Genomic DNA, 19,712 nt, shown 5'->3' on the forward strand with positions numbered 1-19,712 from the left:
TGGCTTGGAAGGTGAATACTTTGAATCTACATGGGGCTTATCATGGTGGCTATCTTCCCTTTCACCTTCAGACTCACTCAAAAGAGGACTATACTCAATCTTTACAAAGGTCTACGAGATCTCTTTTTGATATCTATTCTATATCTTTTTGCACTTCGCATTGTTCCAATATCTTGCTAAAATTTATTCTATTTTCTTCCAAACATAAGTAAACTAGAAATATGGCTACATCTGTAAAACTCCCTTTTCACATAAAAGCATCTTAATCGAGAGTTTCAAATATTTCAAATACTTACCTCGTAGTCCTTTGAAGAATCTTCATTCTGCTTCACTGTAGGATATGGTCTGGTCTACTACAAACTCAGTAATAAATCCTCCCAAGATGCTATCAATCTAGAAATCAACATCCCTTAAAATCCTGTTGGCAGTGCTCTTGGGTTGCTGTACCAATTCAGGAGTCCACATTGTAGGTTCTCCACCTTTAAAACATGTATTTCTTTTAGTCAACCTTGATATCCACTCTTACAATTAAACTAAAAATGATGTGAATAAAATTTCGTATTTATCTATGAAAACATATCTCTGTAACCAAGCATCAAACTTCAGACAAGGGTTTCTGTTCTCTTGATCTGCAAATTCTCGTTTCTTCGATTCTAGCCAATATTTGATTTCCTTCTTCGACAGATTCCACATAAACACATCCCTCAAATAGATCCCTATCCTGACAATGAAACCATTTGTTGGTTTAGGTTGTCCTGACCTAAGTTCGATCTATACTACACACCAACAAAACCCTCAATCACTAGCCCTTTTGGCAATGACCTGTAAGCATATCACAGTCTCACCCAAAGTGACTAGGGGAGGATGCAGAACCTGGTTTCTGTAGCCTTGTAGGATGATGCGATGTGGTATTTTTATGTTCTTTTATCTTTAAAATACATAGATTACTTTGCCACATTCATTTAATCACATAAACATGTCATATAAACCCATAAATCATCACTATGCTATAACAAAATGCAATTGTAATAAACTGCTATGCTCCAACAGATAATAAGAAAATATACACATGAAGACACATATTTTACCGTCCTTCATCCTAATGTGGGACTATGTCCATAAGAAATTTTGATTATAATAATAATTCCTGTACAAAAAATAGTCCTTTACCTGTGCACTAAGCTGCAAGTCGTTTTCACACTCAACTGCAGACTCAGGCCTTTGCGCACTCAGCTTCAGACCCTTCCCTTCGCACAAACTAGAGATCACAATAATTCAACCATAAACACTGATATGGACCATAAAGATGATTATTATTCTTATTAGTTTACCCTATATATATTATTACATCTAGGGTATATCGTTACAATACCATGGTCCATAGACCATGGACTCCATAATACGAGCAACTATGGTACGAAAACCATTGATATTTTACAACATTACCAAAGGAAGGGAATTCACCCTATATCTAAGCCATTATAACGCGTGGTATATCCAAAACTTCTCCACTACGCAGTCCACTTCACACTTCACTGCATTCTTCACTGCTCACTCTCCTCCAAATGCATAGCCTTCACCAAAAACTAGGCCAAGTTGGGTTGCTCCCTGTTGTCCTCTGAGATGAATCTAGGTCAGTTAGTCATGCCATAACATCTAAAATGTTTTGTTGGTTTTTAAATTTATGGATGACCAATGATATTAATTATTGAAAACAGGTGCTTAAGTCTTAACAATTACTAAGATAGATGAAAGGGTTGTTATTTGTCTAGCTATAGTTAGATTGATTTAAAGTGAACGAATAACAGAATATTGATGAAGTATAACTTGCTAAATATTCAGACAAAATATTTGATTGGTTATAAGAAAATAATACAGGTAGACAATGTTTCCTATAGAACAAAATATATTCAAACGAATGCATATTTGTGACAATTAATTGATATAGGGGAGTTTATAATAATAGATAGCCTTATAAGCTAGTCCCTAGTTATTGCTAATAAATTCAATAGGGGATTTAAGACTGACTGATACTCAGTATGATCTTACCTAGATCTCTGCATAAAGACATAAATATATGAAGAAATACATAATTAAATAAGAACATATGAAACTTACAAGAAGACAAAACTATAGTAGGAAAATTCATAATCCTTTCATTAGCTTTGCAAATCTCCAGCTTGGTTACAATTCTGTTCTCAAAGCTCATCCAAGGGTTCAACCCTTAATAACTCGAAGGAGGAGTTATTTATACAAAAATTTCTACTAGATATTTTCAAAACAAAATTACAAAAATAGTACAAAATTGTAGGAATTTCAAAACTGCTAAGTGATGGCACTATCCTTTAGGAATCTGTTGATGATGTGGTCCGCAAAAAGTTCTACCTAGATGTACTTCAATTGCTGATGAAAGTTACTCAATAAATTCACACAAATGATCCCATCAGTCTTCACTTGGTATGGAAATATTTGCCAATTGTCTGTAAACTTCATCAACTTCGATATATTTCTCAAAAGTGGGCTTATTCACAAAAATATGTTTAATTTCATGCTTAATAGTCAAATCAAAATATAAAGCTTTTAAGGCTTGTTTTCCTGTAATATGCCCCTTTATACCTGCAAAGTTTGATTTATCAGTGGCTATGGTATAAATATTCTGGCAGTATTCTTCTAGGCTGATCATCATGTCATTTACAACCACTAATCCTCACAGTCCTCTCTAATTTAGTAAATTAAATTTAAAATTAAACCTTTGGACAAAAGTCTTCAAGGTTCGACACTTAGTCTCTAACTGAGTCATCAAGTTCTTTTTCTACAACACCTTCTTGATTTCCAAGACGGTTTCTGTTTTGTCCAGAATTTGAATCTGCTCCAACTCAGCCCTAGTTTTTGAGTTAAGAACTCTGATCATGTCTACAACCTCACTTGTTTTATCTTTGAGAAGCTGCTTCACTTCATCAATGGCTACCTGACATTTATTTATGAGTTCCTCCCACTAAAAAATGATTTGAATGGAAGGCCATACTTTAGTTATGTCCTGACTGATATCTTCCCATATGCTTTCCTTGGCTTGGGCCAAGGTCTGAGCCATCAATGAATGAATCTGCAACTCCTCAATTCTTTTATTCAACCTATGTGTGATCTGAAATCACTCGTAAATTATCTTAGTTAATTAATGAAGGTATTACAGACTTATGTGCTAGGGGATGTCTATGTTATTTTATGCAACGGGCCGATAATATTGCGAAATACACAGACACTGAAACAGTAAGAGAACATAGCAAGAAAATACATAAACGCACCAAATTTAATAAGGAGTTCACCCAATCCTCCTGGGCTATGTCTCTTGGTCCAGCCTTTAATGGGGGCCTTTCTATCGTGTCTTAAAAAGTAGAGTTTTACAATAGTGAGTTCAAATTGAGTCTCACTTAACAGATAATGATCAGTAGGGCTGTACTTGGATCTCCCAAGTCTCTAGAGTACATAGACTCCCCTTACTGAAACTTGACCTCAACTAGTCTCAATGGTATGAGTCCAATTCAGTACTCAATACCTGATAGGTATACATAGAGGAGTTGCTTGAACCTCTCAAGCCTTCTCTGGAGTTCACAGACTCTCGAACTCTCTTTGTCTCTATCTGCTCGATGCTGCCATTGCCCTGCAGGTTAGCTCGGCTTCTTTGTTCTTTACAATTTTTGCTTCTCCCTCTCTTTGCTCTCTTTTACTGCTTCTTCCCCTCTCTGCTTTCTTTGTCTGTTCGTGGCTTAAAGCCAATCTGCTCCCTGACTGTTTGTTTCTGCTTCTTGGCTCTCTGGATCTCCTACCTCTGTCTGCTCGAATTCCCCTACTCTGCGTCATCATCACTGTAACGCTTCACAGAGAGGTGGCCACCTGTTTCCCTCGTGAACTGAGTTTTAGTTCTCTTTGAACGGTCGTTATTTTTTGTTTCTCCAAGATCACCCGTGAAATCGTTCCCTCTGCCAACTCATCGGTCATGCTGGATCTCAAATCTTATCTGCCTCAGCCTATTTCCGTGTTGAATCTAGTCGTCCATCAGGTTGCTTCTCTGTCGTTGATCTGGGGCCTCCAGATCCTACGGTCTCCATCCATATTGCGCGGGTAAGTAGCATGCCCTTTACCCGTGCGATGAGAGTGGTTTTCTCTCTCATCCATTGGACGCGTGTCACCCATTGTATGGAATCGCACGGGATTGGGCTGAATCTGCTTACCGCTTGAGGGCCTTCCAATATCCTACCGGTTTTAGTGTGGGGCCCACCTTCTGATGGAATCGATGAGTTCCGTGCGGTTCTATGCTTTTCCCCATGACCAAGCGCTCAGGGATTTCCTTCACTGAGGGGGACGCCCTGTGATACACGATTAGCGCTTTAGCATTAATCGCGTATCAAAAACTGCCTCCATTTATGGATCTGACTTCCCATTTTGCCAGTTTGTGCTAGCACGCGGTTAACATGGGCCAATAGTCTGTGAACTTCGACCGAGGGTCCTCGTTGCTCCGTGTTGACCACAAATTGCCATTGTCTAGAGGTTATTTCTGATAAGCTCGACATCCATAGCACTTTGAAACTTTGGTATGAGTTTTACAGAGTTCAGGAAACTATAAGAGTGTTTAAGAATCCAATTCGGATCACGGCCTTCCCACTGAATAATATTTTGGACCACCAAAAGTTGGTTTTCAAGCATCGACTAAGTGAGGGTATAGCTGTCTCACTTGTCCAATCTCTATCCATTTTGCACTGCTTGGCTTGGAACCCTTGAGTCCAATCTTGAGGTACTCAACGTCTCCACTGAGTGTCGTCCTCACCTTCCTGTCCAGAACCGTATCTTCCTGTAATTCATTGAGATATTCAGGTAACAGATCATCAATAGAAGGAAATTGACTCTGCTCTTTGGGATCTTCAATTAATGAAGGTTCAAATATTCTCAAACTATTTGCATTAACGATTGAGTAGATGTGCATGTAAGCTGGTAAATCAAGGCGAAAAGCATTCTCACCAATTTTCTCAAGTATCTTGAAAGGTCCATACCTTATTGGCTTTAGCTTTTTACCTTCACCTTGCATTTTGTGTTTGCTGATATATAGCCAGACTTGATCACCAACTTGGAAACTATGCTCCATCCGATGCTTGTCATGCTTTGCCTTGTATTTGGGTTGGCTCTTTTCCAGCTATTCTTGTCTTGCCTAGTGAATCTCTTGGCTTTATTCAATGAACTTGGCTGCCTTGTCCACATCATTGTGTCCATCAACTGCTATGTCTTTACCAAAGACAAAATCCAAGGGAGACCTTGGTGTGAAACCAAAACAGGTCTCAAAAGGAGATCTATGTGTAGAAGAATGTCTTGCTTGGTTGTAAGCATGTTGCACATAACACAAATGTTCATCCCAAAGTTTTGGATGCTTGTTGCAATAGCATTTGAGCAACTGGATTACTGTCCCGTTGACCACTTCTGTCTGGCCATCTGTTTTTGGATGAAAGGTTGTTCTTTTCTTCAGTTTGGTGTCCATCAGTTCTCACTGACTCGACCAAAACTTCCCAACAAATCGGGTGTCTCGATCAGATACAATGGAAGTGGGTAATCCAAAATGAACCCATACATGCTGAAAGAACATCTTTGCAATTTGTTCAGCTATAATCTGTTTATTACAAGGTATCAAAATACACATTTTGCTGAACCTATCCACAACAACATATAGATAGTCATGACCTTTCCTAGATTTAGGCAGTCCTCCGACAAAGTCCATGGAAACACTTTCCCAAGGATGAGAAGGAACTGGTAGTGGAGTGTACAAGCCTAGTTTTCTATTGATGGGCTTGCTTTTAGCACACATGGTACACCCTCTTACATATCTAGAAACTGTCTTATTCATTTTTGGCCAATAAAAAAATCTTTACAGCTGTGCAACCGTTTTACTTACCCCAAAGTGACCTGATATTAGAGAAGTGTGTGCTTCTCGAATTATCTTTACTCTTTCAGTTTGTGGAATGCATAGATTCCTACAATGATGCAAGAGTTGGTCCTTAATGTGATAATCCAATTCTTCTACTCGTTTGCCTTGACTTAAAGTTGCATATACATCTTTGAAATCTATATCTTGAGCATATTGTTCAATGTAGCTCTCATGCAATATTGAGTTATGCTTAAGTATAGTAGATGCATTTGTAATAGGTCTAGATAACATATCTGCAACTTTATTGTGTATGCCCTTTTTATATCTGATGACTAAATGAAACTGTTGTAGAAAACCCATCCATCTATAGTGTCTTGATTGCTGCAACTTAGTTTGAGAGTGTAGATATTGAAGTGGTTGATGATCAATATGTATAACTATCTCTTTGCCCATTAAGTAATGTTTCCACTTTTTCACACTCTGTACTAATGCATACAATTCTTTATCATATGTGGGATAGTTAACTACTGCAGAATTAAATGTCTCAGAATGTTAACATATGGGTTTACTGTGTTGTATCAACACTACCCCCATGGCATAGTCATTGGCATCCGTTTAGATCTCAAATGGTCTTTGAAGATCAAGCAGTGCTAGTACTAGTGTTGTACTAATCTTTTCTTTCAAGGTGTCAAAGGCTTTCTGCTATTTTCCTCCCCACTGAAACACCTTGTTCAATCTTGTTAAAGCATGTAAGGGAGCCACAATTAAGGAAAAGTTAGAAATGAACTTTCTCCAATATTGTGTTGCTCCTAAGAAGCCTCTAACTTCTGTAGTAGATTTGGGTTTAGGCCAGTTTACAATGACTGCCACCTTAGAGGGATCTATCTTCAATTCACCACCCCCTGCTATATGTCCCAAATAATTCAAAGATGTTTTTCCGAATTCACATTTTGAGAATTTAACATAAATGTTTTCTCTTTTCAAAACATCTAGTGTCTTCTTAACATGCTTTAAATGTTCTTCCCACTTCTTGCTAAATATAAGAATGTCATCTAGATATACAATAACAAAATCATCAAGAAAAGGTCTAAGTACATCATTCATTATTCTCATGAAAGTAGAAGGAGCATTATTTAAGCCAAAAGGCATAACCAGCAACTCATACAATCCCTGCTTTGTTTTGAAAGCAGTATTCCATGTATCTTGTTCTACAACTTTGACATGATGATATCCACTATGCAAGTCTATCTTGGAAAAATAAACAACTTCCTTTAATTGATCTAATAGATCATATATGCGAGGAAGGGGATAACGATTTTTTATTGTTATCTTATTCAGTGCTCGGTAATCAATGCACATTCTCCACATGCCATCTTTCTTCTTCACCAAAACGATTGGAGACCCACATGGTGATGTGCTAGGTCTGATGAACCCCTTCTCAAGTAACTCCTGCACCTACTTCTTGATTTCTGCATTCTCTAAAGCGGACAACCTATACATTCCGATGTTAGGCAATGGAGCATCTTGCTGCAAATTAATAGCATGCACTATTTCTTTTTTGGGTGGCAGACCTTTAGGTTATTGAAACAAGATATCATATTCTGAAACAACTTTTTCTAAATCAACTTGTTGTTTAGCATCACAACCCTTAAATACATTGTTTTTATCAGGTTTCTTTTCCTTTACAACCATCAGTAACAATTGTTTGCATGAATTTACAATTCGTTTCATATACCCTGAGTTTATGAGAGTATAATTATTCTTGAGCTTATGAGCCCTTACAAAGTATTCAATTCCATCTTTAACGAGTAGGTATTTGTTCTCAGCTCTATAGAAAATAGCTTTTCTATCAAACAAGTAGGGACTTCCCAAAACAATTCCACATATATCCAAAGGAACTATATCTAACTCAACCTCATCTACAAATGCTGACCCAAAATAAAATGTAAGTTTACATTGTCTAGTCACTTGTAGTTGTGCTTTATCACTTAGCCAACCTAATGGGTATGGTTTCTTGTGAAGTGTAGTCAGTAATCCCAAATTCTTTACAATTGTTTCAGAAATTAAATTTACTTGTGAGCCACTATCAAACAAAGTATCAATCTTTTGATGTTTGGATATAACTCGAATATGGAAAAGCTCATGTCTTTTTCTCTCATTTTCTTCATCATTAATAGATTGTGCAGAATTACTAGTAGATGCTTCAGAATTTTACCTTTTATACCTGTGGCTACAATGGTTGTTTCATCTCCTGAGTCCAACCCCAAATATTTCTGAATAGCTACAACAATCTTCTTCTTCTTCTTGCCCTCAAACTTCTTAGGTCTCAGCTCCGGATGCAGAATCCAACAGTGCTCATCATCATTCCCATCCTTATTATAGTGAGTGCATGAAGACTTGCTTTTTTGTGCAGTGTTGGCCTTCCTCTCTTTCCATTTTTGTTTTCTTTTCTCCTTATTCTTGCTTGCAATGGGCTTGGATGATCCTCCAACTTTTGGGTTCCCATTCTTTCCTCTAGCCTCTAGATGCGTAGCTTGAACAGATACCTCATCTATACTAGTGGGATTAAACATGAGGATAATGTGCCTCATGTAGCTATGTAGACCACCTATGTACTTCAACAGAGTCTCAGATGAGTCTAATGAAATTCCTAGAATCAAAGCTCTTTTCCTGAATACTTGGGTGTAACCTTGTACACTTTTCCCTTTCATTGGTGAAGAGTTTGCTAGCTCATCATGGCTTGTTGCATGTAAGTTAGTGGATAGAACTACTTTTTGATTACAGAAACAAATTCACTCCAGACAAAAAGAATCTTACCATGTTTCTTCATGTCAACTTGTGTCCTGCCTTCTAACCATACCAAGGTAGTGCCTCTGAGGCATAGGTTGGCCAACTGAATCTTACTCTTGTTTGATTCGATACTCTGCACTCTGCAATAAACATCAATTTTTCTGATCCAATTATCCAACTTCTCTGCATTCAATTCTCCATCATATATTGGTAAATCAAATTTAACATCTAATTTAATCAAAGATGTCTTCTTTTTATGTTCAGGGCTATTAGGAGGTGTGAGCAAGTTTTCTGCTTTCTCTTTGCCTTTAGAGTGGTCATGGAGGAGAGATTCTTCTTCTCCTTTTTCTTTGGAGCTTGATGAATCTTCATCTTTACCTTTCCTAAACTCCCTGTACATTTCCTCTACCATGGACCTCATGACCAGGAAACTATCTATGAATTGGGGTTCTGGTCCCAAGGGAATTTCTTCTGACATTTTCTTCTTAGGACAGACTCTTCCAATTTCCGGGTTAGTTTCGACCAACTCGCCTTCTCCTAATTTAAGCTTTGATCTAGTTAGCATTCAACAACAAAATCCAACACAAGCTTGTCTAACCTTAACAACCTAGGAGCTCTGATACCACTTGATCTGAAATCACTTGTAAATTATCTTAGTTAATTAATGAGGTATTACAGACTTATGTACTAGGGGGTGTCTATGTTATTTTATCAAATGGATCGATAAGATTGCAAAATACACAGACACTAAAACAGTAAGAGAACACAACAAGAAAACACATAATCACAACAAATTTAATAAGGAGTTCACCCAATCCTCCTGGGCTACGTCTCCTGGTCCAACCTTCAGTGGTGGCCTTTCTATTGTGTCTTAAAAAGCATAGTTTTACAACAGTGAGCTCAAATTGAGTCTCACTTAATAGATAATGATCAGTAGGGCTGTACTTGGATCCCCCAAGTCTTTAGAGTACACAAAATCCCCTTACTGAAACTTGGCCTCAATTGGTCTCAGTAGTATGAGTCCAATTTGGTACTCAATACATGACAGGTATACACAGAGGAGTTGCTTGAACCTCTCAAGCCTTATCTGGAGTTCATAGACTCTCGGACTCTCTCTGTCTCTATTTGCTCGATGTTTCCTTTGCCCTGCAGGTCAGCTCAGCTTCTCTATTCTCTGCAATTTTTGCTTCTCCCTCTCTTTGCTCTCTTTTACTGCTTCTTCCCCTCTCTGCTTTCTCTGTCTATTTGTAGCTTAAAGCCAATCTTCTCCCTGACTGTTCATTTCTGCTTCCCGGCTCTCTGGATCTCCTACCTTTTTCCGTTAGAATTCCCCTGCTCTGTGTCATCATCACTGTAACCCTTCACAGAGAGATGGCCACCTATTTCCCTCACGAATTGAGTGCCAGTTCACTTTGAACAGTCGTTATTTCCGTTGCTCCAAGATCGCCCGCGAAACCGTTCCCTCTGCCAACTCATCGGTCATGCCGGATCTCAAATCTTATCCACCTCAGCCTATTTCCCTGTCGAATCTAGTCATCCAGTGGGTTGCTTCTCTACTATTGATCTAGGGCCTCCAGATCCTACGGTCTCTGTCCATATCACGCGAGTAAGTAGCATGCCCTTTACCTGCGCGATGAGAGCAGTTTTCTCTCTCATCCACTGGACACGTGTCACCCATTGTATGGAATCGCGCGGGACTGGGCCGAATCTACTTACTGCTTGAGGGCCTTCCGATATCCCGCCGGTTTTAGCGCGGGACCCGCTTTCTGACGGAATTGGCGATTTCCGTGTGGTTCTATGCTTTTCCCTGTGACGAAGCACTCGGGGCTTTCCTTCACAATCGCGTATCAGAAACTGCCTCGGTTCCTGGATCTGACTTCCCATTTTGCCAGTTTGTGCCAGCAGGTGGTTACCATGGGCCAACGGTTTGCGTGCTTTGACCGAGGGTCCTTGTTTCTCCGTGCTGACCACAAATTGCCATTGTCCAGAGGTTATTTCTGATAAGCTAGACATCCATAGAACTTTGAAACTTTGGTATGAGTTTTAAAAAGTTCAAGAAACTATAGCAGTGTTTAAGGATCTAATTTGGATCAATGTGGTTTTTTGCATTTCCTCAACATACAAACTATCATTATTTATTTTCTAAGATTCCAAATTTTGAAATTTCTTATGAAGTATTTCATTCTCTTGCTTCTGGTGAATGAGATCCTGTGAAAGTTTGTTCAAATACTCTGCTATCAATGTAGATTCCCCTACTATTCTAGACACTGTAATCTGGATAACTGTGATGGGAGCTATAGTTAGTTGAGTATATTTATCTTTTTCCTTAAGAAATTTCTCAATATGCTCCTCCATAGTTTTAATCTGTACATTCTACTCAATTATCATTTTGAGCATTTCTTCTTTGTGTTTTTCATTCTCTGCTATCTCCTTGGTTTGGGGGTCCTCTGTAGAAGGCAATTTCAATTGTTTTATCAATAGTATAATGTCTATGTTCTTCTTCCTAATAATATCTTCATCAACCTTGATATCAGTAGGGTCATATCCAATTTTAATTACTAATTCCTTCAATGACTTAACCCTATTGTCTTTAGCTAAAGATGATAGTTTCTCAATATTTAACTGTAATTGGACATTTAATGGAGAAATTTTAAGCTTTGACAATGCCATAGCCATGTTGGTCATGGTTGAGAACAACATCTCACCAAAATTCCTATGCATGTCCATTTGATCAATTAGATGTATCTGATTAGCATCAAGGGACTTGAGCCTACAGAAAGGCCATTTGCATTCTTCCATTCTCACTATAAAATGCTGTCAATGATCTATGTTGTGAAGTGGAAGTTTGCTTCCAAAGATATGCATAAACATTATCTTTTAAAGCTTCATTCTTCTGCTTGATTTCGAGGAAGTTAGTGAAGACATTTGGCTCCTCTATTTCACTTGCTCCTATTGATTGAGTAATTTCTAGAAAATTATGTGAAGTAGAAGAAGAAGAAGGGGTAGAAATTACAGGTTCCTCTATTCCTATAGATACCTATGAATCATCCAAAATGATGATAATAGGCTCTTTTTTACCTTGAGTAGTAGTAGTAGTAGTAGTTGTTGTAGTACCCTTTGATTCAATCCTTGATTTCTTCTGACAGTGGATGAATTCTTTTTCTCCAATTGCTGATGATAATGATCCTTCTCTAGGCCTCTTGTCATGCTTAGTTTGAGAAGTAGGAGTATGCAGAGTAGAAGGAGGTAAAACCTATTCTTTTGCTTCTTGGAGAGTATTCTCTTCCCATTTTTCCTGATTTATGAACTTCTCAATCTCTAGCCTAGGTGTATGATTATAAGGATTGGTTTTGAGTTCCACCCTTAAGTCTGAAATAATGCTGAATGGATCATAGGACCATGTAAGCTGGGTTGGAAACCCATCTGTTTCAATATAGCATCTTCCTCTAAACCAGCTAATCTAGTGTTACAGATGAATGGTCCAACCTATGATTTTATCTTGAATTGTTATCTCCTCATCCCTGAGATTAAATGAAGCTCATCTATATTCATCATTTGCCTAATATATTCCAGATAGAAAATGCTCATTGGAACATATTTTGGAAACTTATATGGAGCCAACTCGCAACCATATACTCTGATCTTTGTGTAGTTCTGGTAAAGATACCAATCTCCTATACTGACTTGATTACTGAGGTGCAAGATCCTTTTAGTTTCTGTTCTGATCTTTGGTTCACTCTAATTGCTGAGACGCTGTGCAATTGGGTGAATGAAATAGTCTCTGAAATCAGGAAATCTAAACTGAGTTGAGCTCTTTCTAATCAATGAAGTCCAGTGAATAACTTCGTGATTCTCTTGTTGATCATCCTGCTTGTGCAAAACAATAGGCAACCTGCCTCCCTGCTGCAATATAAACATATGAAATAGGATAGAGGATTATTTAAACACTCCTTTAGTAGTGAGGTTCATAAATTGCTCATGTATATCTTTAACTGAAAATTGACTATAGTTATACATGAAGGCAGACTTTTTTTCTTTTGAAAAGATGGACAGATAGCCTATGATAGCTTCATCTACACAGTGGTCTGATTGATAACATAATAAGCAAGAAATAAGGGAAATTATATGTTTGGCTCCTTCAGGGAACATAGTTGTTGGGTAAGGAGGATTCTTCTTGGGGAGCTCAATATATTCACAAAGAAATATCTCAAATATTTGAGCTCTCTGAGGGAAGGTCTTGAAATATAGTTTTATTAAGGCTATAGTGGAGAAAAATCTAAGGGAATCACTATCAGGTATCAAAAGAATCTTATTTATGGATTATGCAAAAATAGTTATCATGATTTCTCCATTTTGAGCTACAAATTTTCTCTGTAGGGGATTATACTTGGATTGGCACTAGATAACTAAATCAAGAAAGGAATAAGTCTGGGGAAACATGTACAAAGGCAGATTGGATTCCCATAGGTTTATTTCATCCTCATAATCAAAATATGTCTGCTTCAACCAGTTGTGCAATTCGAACATGTTGAATTCAATTTCAGTGTTTGCAATTTTAAATTATTGGTCGGCTAATGGGATATGGTACAGGTCCAAAGAATTAGAGGCCTTTGGGGTTTCCTGAGTTGCAGAGGGGCTGGTAGAGGGCTTGTCATTTTCCTTGGGCACCTAGAGGTAGCTAGAGGATAATTTTAGTTATAGGCTCAAATTAATAGAGAATTTACAGAAAAGAACAGTGAACAAAAACAATGAAAGAATAGTATAAAAAGGTAGATGTAACAGGGGAGATGAATATTTATAAGGAATGAAGACTACTGTTATAGAAAGAGGTCATTGTTTATTGGCTAATCAAGAAATTAATGCATTAATAGGAAGGAAGAGCAGTAAGAGGAAGGCATTAATAGTGGAAATGGATAAGAAAGAATGGTTAGGAGATATCAGGCGAGGGCAAATGGCATGGAGTGATTGGAGGATGATGGCACAAGAGGAGTGACCGTTGGCATGATATTGGGAAGCACGGGAGTGTGGATGGCGGATTTCAGATGGGGGGGGTGTAGTGGTAAGTGGTTTGGAGCGAGGGGGTGTGAAGTGTTGAGAGAGTGCCACGTATGCGAAGGGACGCATGGGAAAAACCATTTTTCACACCCCCTCCCCTCACCGTTATGTTATTTCATAGCGAGGGGGTGCGAAGAGCCTTCCCGCCATTGATCTGGGTGGGAAGGTCGATGACCGTCAATCTTTGCATGAGCTTTATCACTTGCCGACAAAATCATTTTGTCGTATATAACTTTGGTTAAAAAGCATAAAATGTGTTTATTTACAAATATTAATCACCCCTTTTAATAAGGTAATTAAATGATAATGAAAATTAATCTAACTAGGGCACGTTCAGACTAGTTGCCCTTAATAAACAATTTAACTAATCTAAACCTAATAGAAACCAACTTTAGCCCAATTTTTAAGCATATTAGGCCTTTTATTTGTCCTAATCTATTCAAAATTCTAATTTTCAACCAAGATTAAATTGTTTGGTTGAATTTATCCTCTAGTCTAGAAAAAAATTTAAATGATCTGATCAAGATTAAATAGTTTGATTCAGATTAGAAGAAAAGGCTATGGCATAAAAACAAGTTGCACACAGACATTTATTATTACAAATGGAATTTATTCATGAAGTGGCATTTAAACAAGCACACTTATATAAATCTTTTGATTTTCTTTTGATGGGGTTTTATTTCATTTTTTTTTTATTTCCTATTTTTTCCTATTTTCATTTTTTTTCTTTACTTTTTCTATACCCTCTTTTATAAAATAACAACTAACTTATAAAAAATAAAGCATGTTACAACATCGTCTCCAACTGGGGACTGCTTCCTCCTGTAGGATGTAGAGAACTTGCAGATCCATGTGCCTTCTCTTTGGACTAATGGGGTCTTTTGTTGAAACAAACACACACTGCATGTAAAATTAAAATCTTTGGTAAAATACAGTTGTGAATGAATTGAAACCTCTCAGTACTGAATATAGTGCTTCAAGTACTTCCCATTGATAGGCAATGAGGAATACTCTCCCTCCAAATTCTGCAAAATGAAAGTGTTATTACCCTTGACCTCAACAATGCTAAAATATTCCAACCAAAGGTTGTCAAACTTGCCATGTTTTCCTGTCTTCTCTCCTAGCATCCCATATCTGTACCAAATCATCTTTCTTGAAATCTCTTTCCATGGCATTCCTATCAAACAAGATTTTTATTTTACTCTGATATTTATTAAGCTTGTAATGTACTTCATCTCTATCCTCATTCAATTCTATGATCTGATTTATTCTTCAAGAGAATTCATCAACTTCTTTATTTGACTCTTGAAAAAATTTCAAAAGAGGAAAAGATAAATGTGTGGGAAATATTTCTTCTTTTCCATAAACAAGTTGAAAAGGGGATTTACCTGTTGATCTTTTGGGTGAAATTATGTTGGCCCAAAGCGCATAAATAAGATGATTGTCCCAACTCCTCTTATGATCGTCTAATATTTTATTTATTAATTTAACCAAACTTTTATTTGAGGACTCTTCCACTCCATTTCCTTGTGGATAATATGGTGTAGAATGATGCAACAAGATCTGATATTTATGACGGAACTCAATCATCTTAGTACTGTTGAATGCTTGTGCATTGTCTATCACTATTTGTTGAGGGCATCCAAATCTAGACAATATATATTCTTCAATGAACTTGATAACAACATTATCAGTTGCATTTATGACTGGAATGGCTTCTACCCATTTGGTAAAGTATTCTGTAGTAGTCAATATCCATCTATGCTGACTGCTTAATGGAGGATGAATTTCACCAATGAAATCCAATCCTTGTTGAAGGAATGGTGCCTGAATTAAGACTGGAACCAATGGAAGAGATGCTAATCTCTGCTTTCCAGCAAACATTTGACACTGTGTACAACTCCTAACCTTTGCTCCCACCTGTGAAAAAAGAGTAGGCCAATAAAACCCTGCCCTTAAGATCTTGTATGCTGTGGCCCTCCAAGCATAGTGGCCTCCACAAATTCCTGCATGAAATTCATCAATGATCCCTTCTGTTTCATTCTCTGTTAGGAAAAGTAAAAGGATATTAAGAGGATCCTTCCAGTACAAATTTGCATTCACAATACAATACTTTACAACTTTCAATTTCAGTGTTTTACATTGATTTATGCTAAATTCAACTGGACATTCAAATTCTCTAAGAAAGTTCACAATGTCAAAGTACCAATCCAATAACAAAAAAATTTCATCTATGTGAATCAAAATTTTCCGATCTGATGTAGAAGGTTCTTGTGGATTCTCCTATATGGGGATTCCAGAAGGTCCTTGTGGATTCTTTTCAATTGGGCTCTTAGAAGGTTCCTGTGGATTATTTCAATTGGGCTCTCAGAAGGTTCTTGTGGATTCTCCTGTGTGGGGGTTGCAGAAGGTTCTTGTGTATTCTTCTCAGCTGGGATGTCAAAAACAAAATTTATTCCTAAGATCTTGCAATTGGATTCAGCAAGGAGCTTGGTCAGGCCTTGACCTTTTATCAGTTTGGTAGTCTTGATGATGAGATCATACTCTAAAATTTTAGTTATCCATCTCCCTCTCCTTCCATCAGTGTCAGGCTGAGTTAGAACAATTTTGACAACACTATTAGGTACATAGGCAATGATAGAAGAGTGGAGGAGATAGAATCTAAAGGCTTTCAGAGATTGAAATAAAGAGTATGCTTGTTTTTCAATGATGTCATAATTTAGCTCAGCATCTCTCATAACCTTGCTAAAAAATGCAATGGGTTGGTCATCTCCATCTTTGTTCCTTTGCAAAAGAACAACAACTAATGTGGTTTCAGAAGAAAAAGAAAAGACATTGAAAGGTTGGGAGTAATCTGGACTGGCTAAGATGGGAGCTTCTACAATGGCCTTTTTAATCTTATCAAATGCATACCTAGCAGGAAAAGTCAATTTGATTTCATGATTCTTTTTCAGCATATCACTTATGTCCTTAACTATTCCAGCATAGTTAGGGATAAATCTTCGTAAAAAATTAATTTTTCCAAGGAAAGCTTGAACTTCCTTTTTGTTCCTTGGTAATATGAGTGCCTGAATTGTTGAAACTCTTTTAGGATCAATGACTACTCCTTCCTTGTAAATGATGTGGCCGAGAAATTTTCCTTCTTGGAGTGAAAACAAAGACTTCTTGGGATTAAGAGAAATCTCAAATTTCTTGCACCCATCAAAAACCTTTCTCAAATGCTTCAAATGCTTTTCATTAGAATTGGAAAAAATAATTAATTCATATAAATAAATAACAAAAGATTTGTTGGTCTTACCTACAAATGCAAGGTCCATAGCACGTTGAAATGTGGCTCCAATATTAGTTAACCCAAAAGGCATCCGTTTATACATGAATGTGCCCCATGGAGTTGTAAATGAAATTATTTCTCTATCCTCTGGACTAACCATAATATGATTATATCCAGAAAATCCATCTAACATATAAATTCTCTGGGCTCCTAAAATTTTCTGAAGTAATTGATCCATCTTAGGTAATGGATAATTATCCTTCAGGGAAGACTTATTCAAATTCCTAAAATCCACACATAATCTAATTTCACCATTTCTTTTTCTCATTGGAACTAGATTGGCTACCCAATATGAGTATCTTAATGGAAGTATTATTTTAGCATCCGATAGCTTCTTTAGTTCTTTTTCAATTACAGGAAGAAGGACAAGATCAATACTCCTAAATTTTTGTTTGAAAGGTTTTTCCTATGGTTTTAATGGAATCTTGTGTTCAATAAGAGATGTATCATATGTTTTTAATTCATTATAAGACCAGGCAAAAAAATATTTGTAGGATTTAAGGAGGGTTAAATATTTATCTTTAGCTTCCATTGACATGGATGCTTAAAGTTTAATGTTTCTGATCTCTTCAGAGTTTCCAATGTTATAAATCTCAATATTTTCATTAGGTGAATCAGGAAGTGGATTTTTGGGGAAATCATTATGATCAAAGATCTTCTCAAGAGGGATTAACCCTTTTCGAATAAAATTGTTACTGAGTTGGATAATGTTATGATCAGAAATTGTAGAATCAAATTGTGGTGGTTGATTTTCGTTGTCAATTTCAAGATTATCAAGTGGTTCTTCTTTAACTTATGTGTTTGAGAATCCATCTATGACTTGCAAAAAGTATTTTCGTTGCTCATCATCATAAAAAATTTCCAGTTTTTAAGAATATCAGGAATAGATGATCTATACTTGACTTGAATTTGATACTGGACAAGCATCATATCGAGGATTTTAAAGGAACTTGTAGAGACAACCAAGGAATCTGCATGCATGTTTTGATATCTAGGAATAACAATAATATTGAATGTTGAAAATAAATTTTCAATTGAATCCCAAACTTCATTCCTATAAGATCTCACTTTGGGAGCTTGGTTTGACACTGATTCCTAACTTGTCTGACAATAAGTTTAGAATAATTGTATACACTTAAGTTCTGCACCTTAGGACTTCTTGTTAACTCCAATCCTAGAAGAAAATGTTCATACTCTGCTACATTATTGGTTACATCGAATTCAAGTTTGTATGATTGGGTAATGTTTTCACTATCTGGAGAAATTAATACAATTCCAGCTCGTTCTCCTTCCTTTGAGCAAGAAACATCAAAGTACATTTTCCAAATATCAGTTTCAATGGTTTTAAGTTGATCAACAATATATTGAATAGTTAGTTTAGTATTTTGTGAATTATTTACAGATAGTTCAAAACAACCAAAGTCTTGGTCAACAACATAAATAGGATGATTCCTAGCCTGATCAGCTCTACAAATGGTGTTCATAAATCTGTCCTCTCTATACAGCCTGAGTTGCTCACCCCCATGCACTAGAATAGTGGCATAAGACATATCCATTTGTAGAATTCTTCCTATCTTAGCACAATAATATCTTGACAGCAACATGCCAAATTTTGGAGGGATGTAAGTGACTACTATGTCTAAAACCACACTTTTGACAGGCATCTGAGCTAAGGTTACCACCAAATATTTAATGAGTCCAAGAAAAGGAACTTTCTTGGAGACAAAATTGTAAATATCATGGTAAGTTCTAGTGACTTCTAATTGCAACTGGTCCATGATCACTTTAGGCATTAGATTATGGGAAGCCCCAGAATCTAACATACAGTTATATAGCAGGAAATCATGAATTTCCAGAGTCACATAAAATGGTGGTACATTCTCATCTATCATGTCAGAGCTAGGACCAAAAAATATTGAGGGTTTTTAGTCCTCTAGGCTTATCACATCCCCTTCAGCATCCACATTGGATGACGAAATCCATTTTGAAACTTGGTTCTTATACCCTATATTTTTTGATAGTTCAACTAGGGGAATTGGTATTTTAACCCTTTCCAGTTCTCTTTCAACATTGAAGGTTGTCAAAATAGTTTTATCAATTTGACTTGTTTCACCTATTTGATTTAATGGTTGAATGATAGTTGTCTGGGTTTCAATAGATTTTATCTGAGGTTCATTTTGAATGGGACCTTTTGGAGGTCTACCAGGCCTTGCCCTAGGTCTAAGATCGTATCTTTTGTACAATTCACCAATTAGGAATTCAGAGAAGGCATGGTATTTAGAAATTTGATTGTCTTCTTGATTTTGGGAAGACTGATTTGAAGGGTGAGGAACAATAGAATTATGTACAGATGTAGAATCAAAATTATTTATATCTTCGGAAATTAGAGGACCAATATCATCTAGTTGTTGGTCATCAATCATCAGAGGAGGTTGGATCTATTGATCAATGTTAGGCCTCTGTAAAATTTGAGTTTGAGGGGCTCTTCTAAACTGATTTTGTGGTCTAACAACAGTTTGTTGTATGGTTCTAGTATGAATTTCAATTTTAGAAATACTATTAGATAGTTTTCTAAGTAGTGATGTTATATCATCTATTTTTTTATCATTGTTTTTGGTCTTTGAGGAA

Source organism: Pinus tabuliformis, chromosome Q, assembly GCF_031772625.1.
Source record: "Pinus tabuliformis cultivar Carrire ecotype Pingquan chromosome Q, CPIR1, whole genome shotgun sequence".
NCBI classification, from domain to species: Eukaryota; Viridiplantae; Streptophyta; class Pinopsida; order Pinales; family Pinaceae; genus Pinus; species Pinus tabuliformis.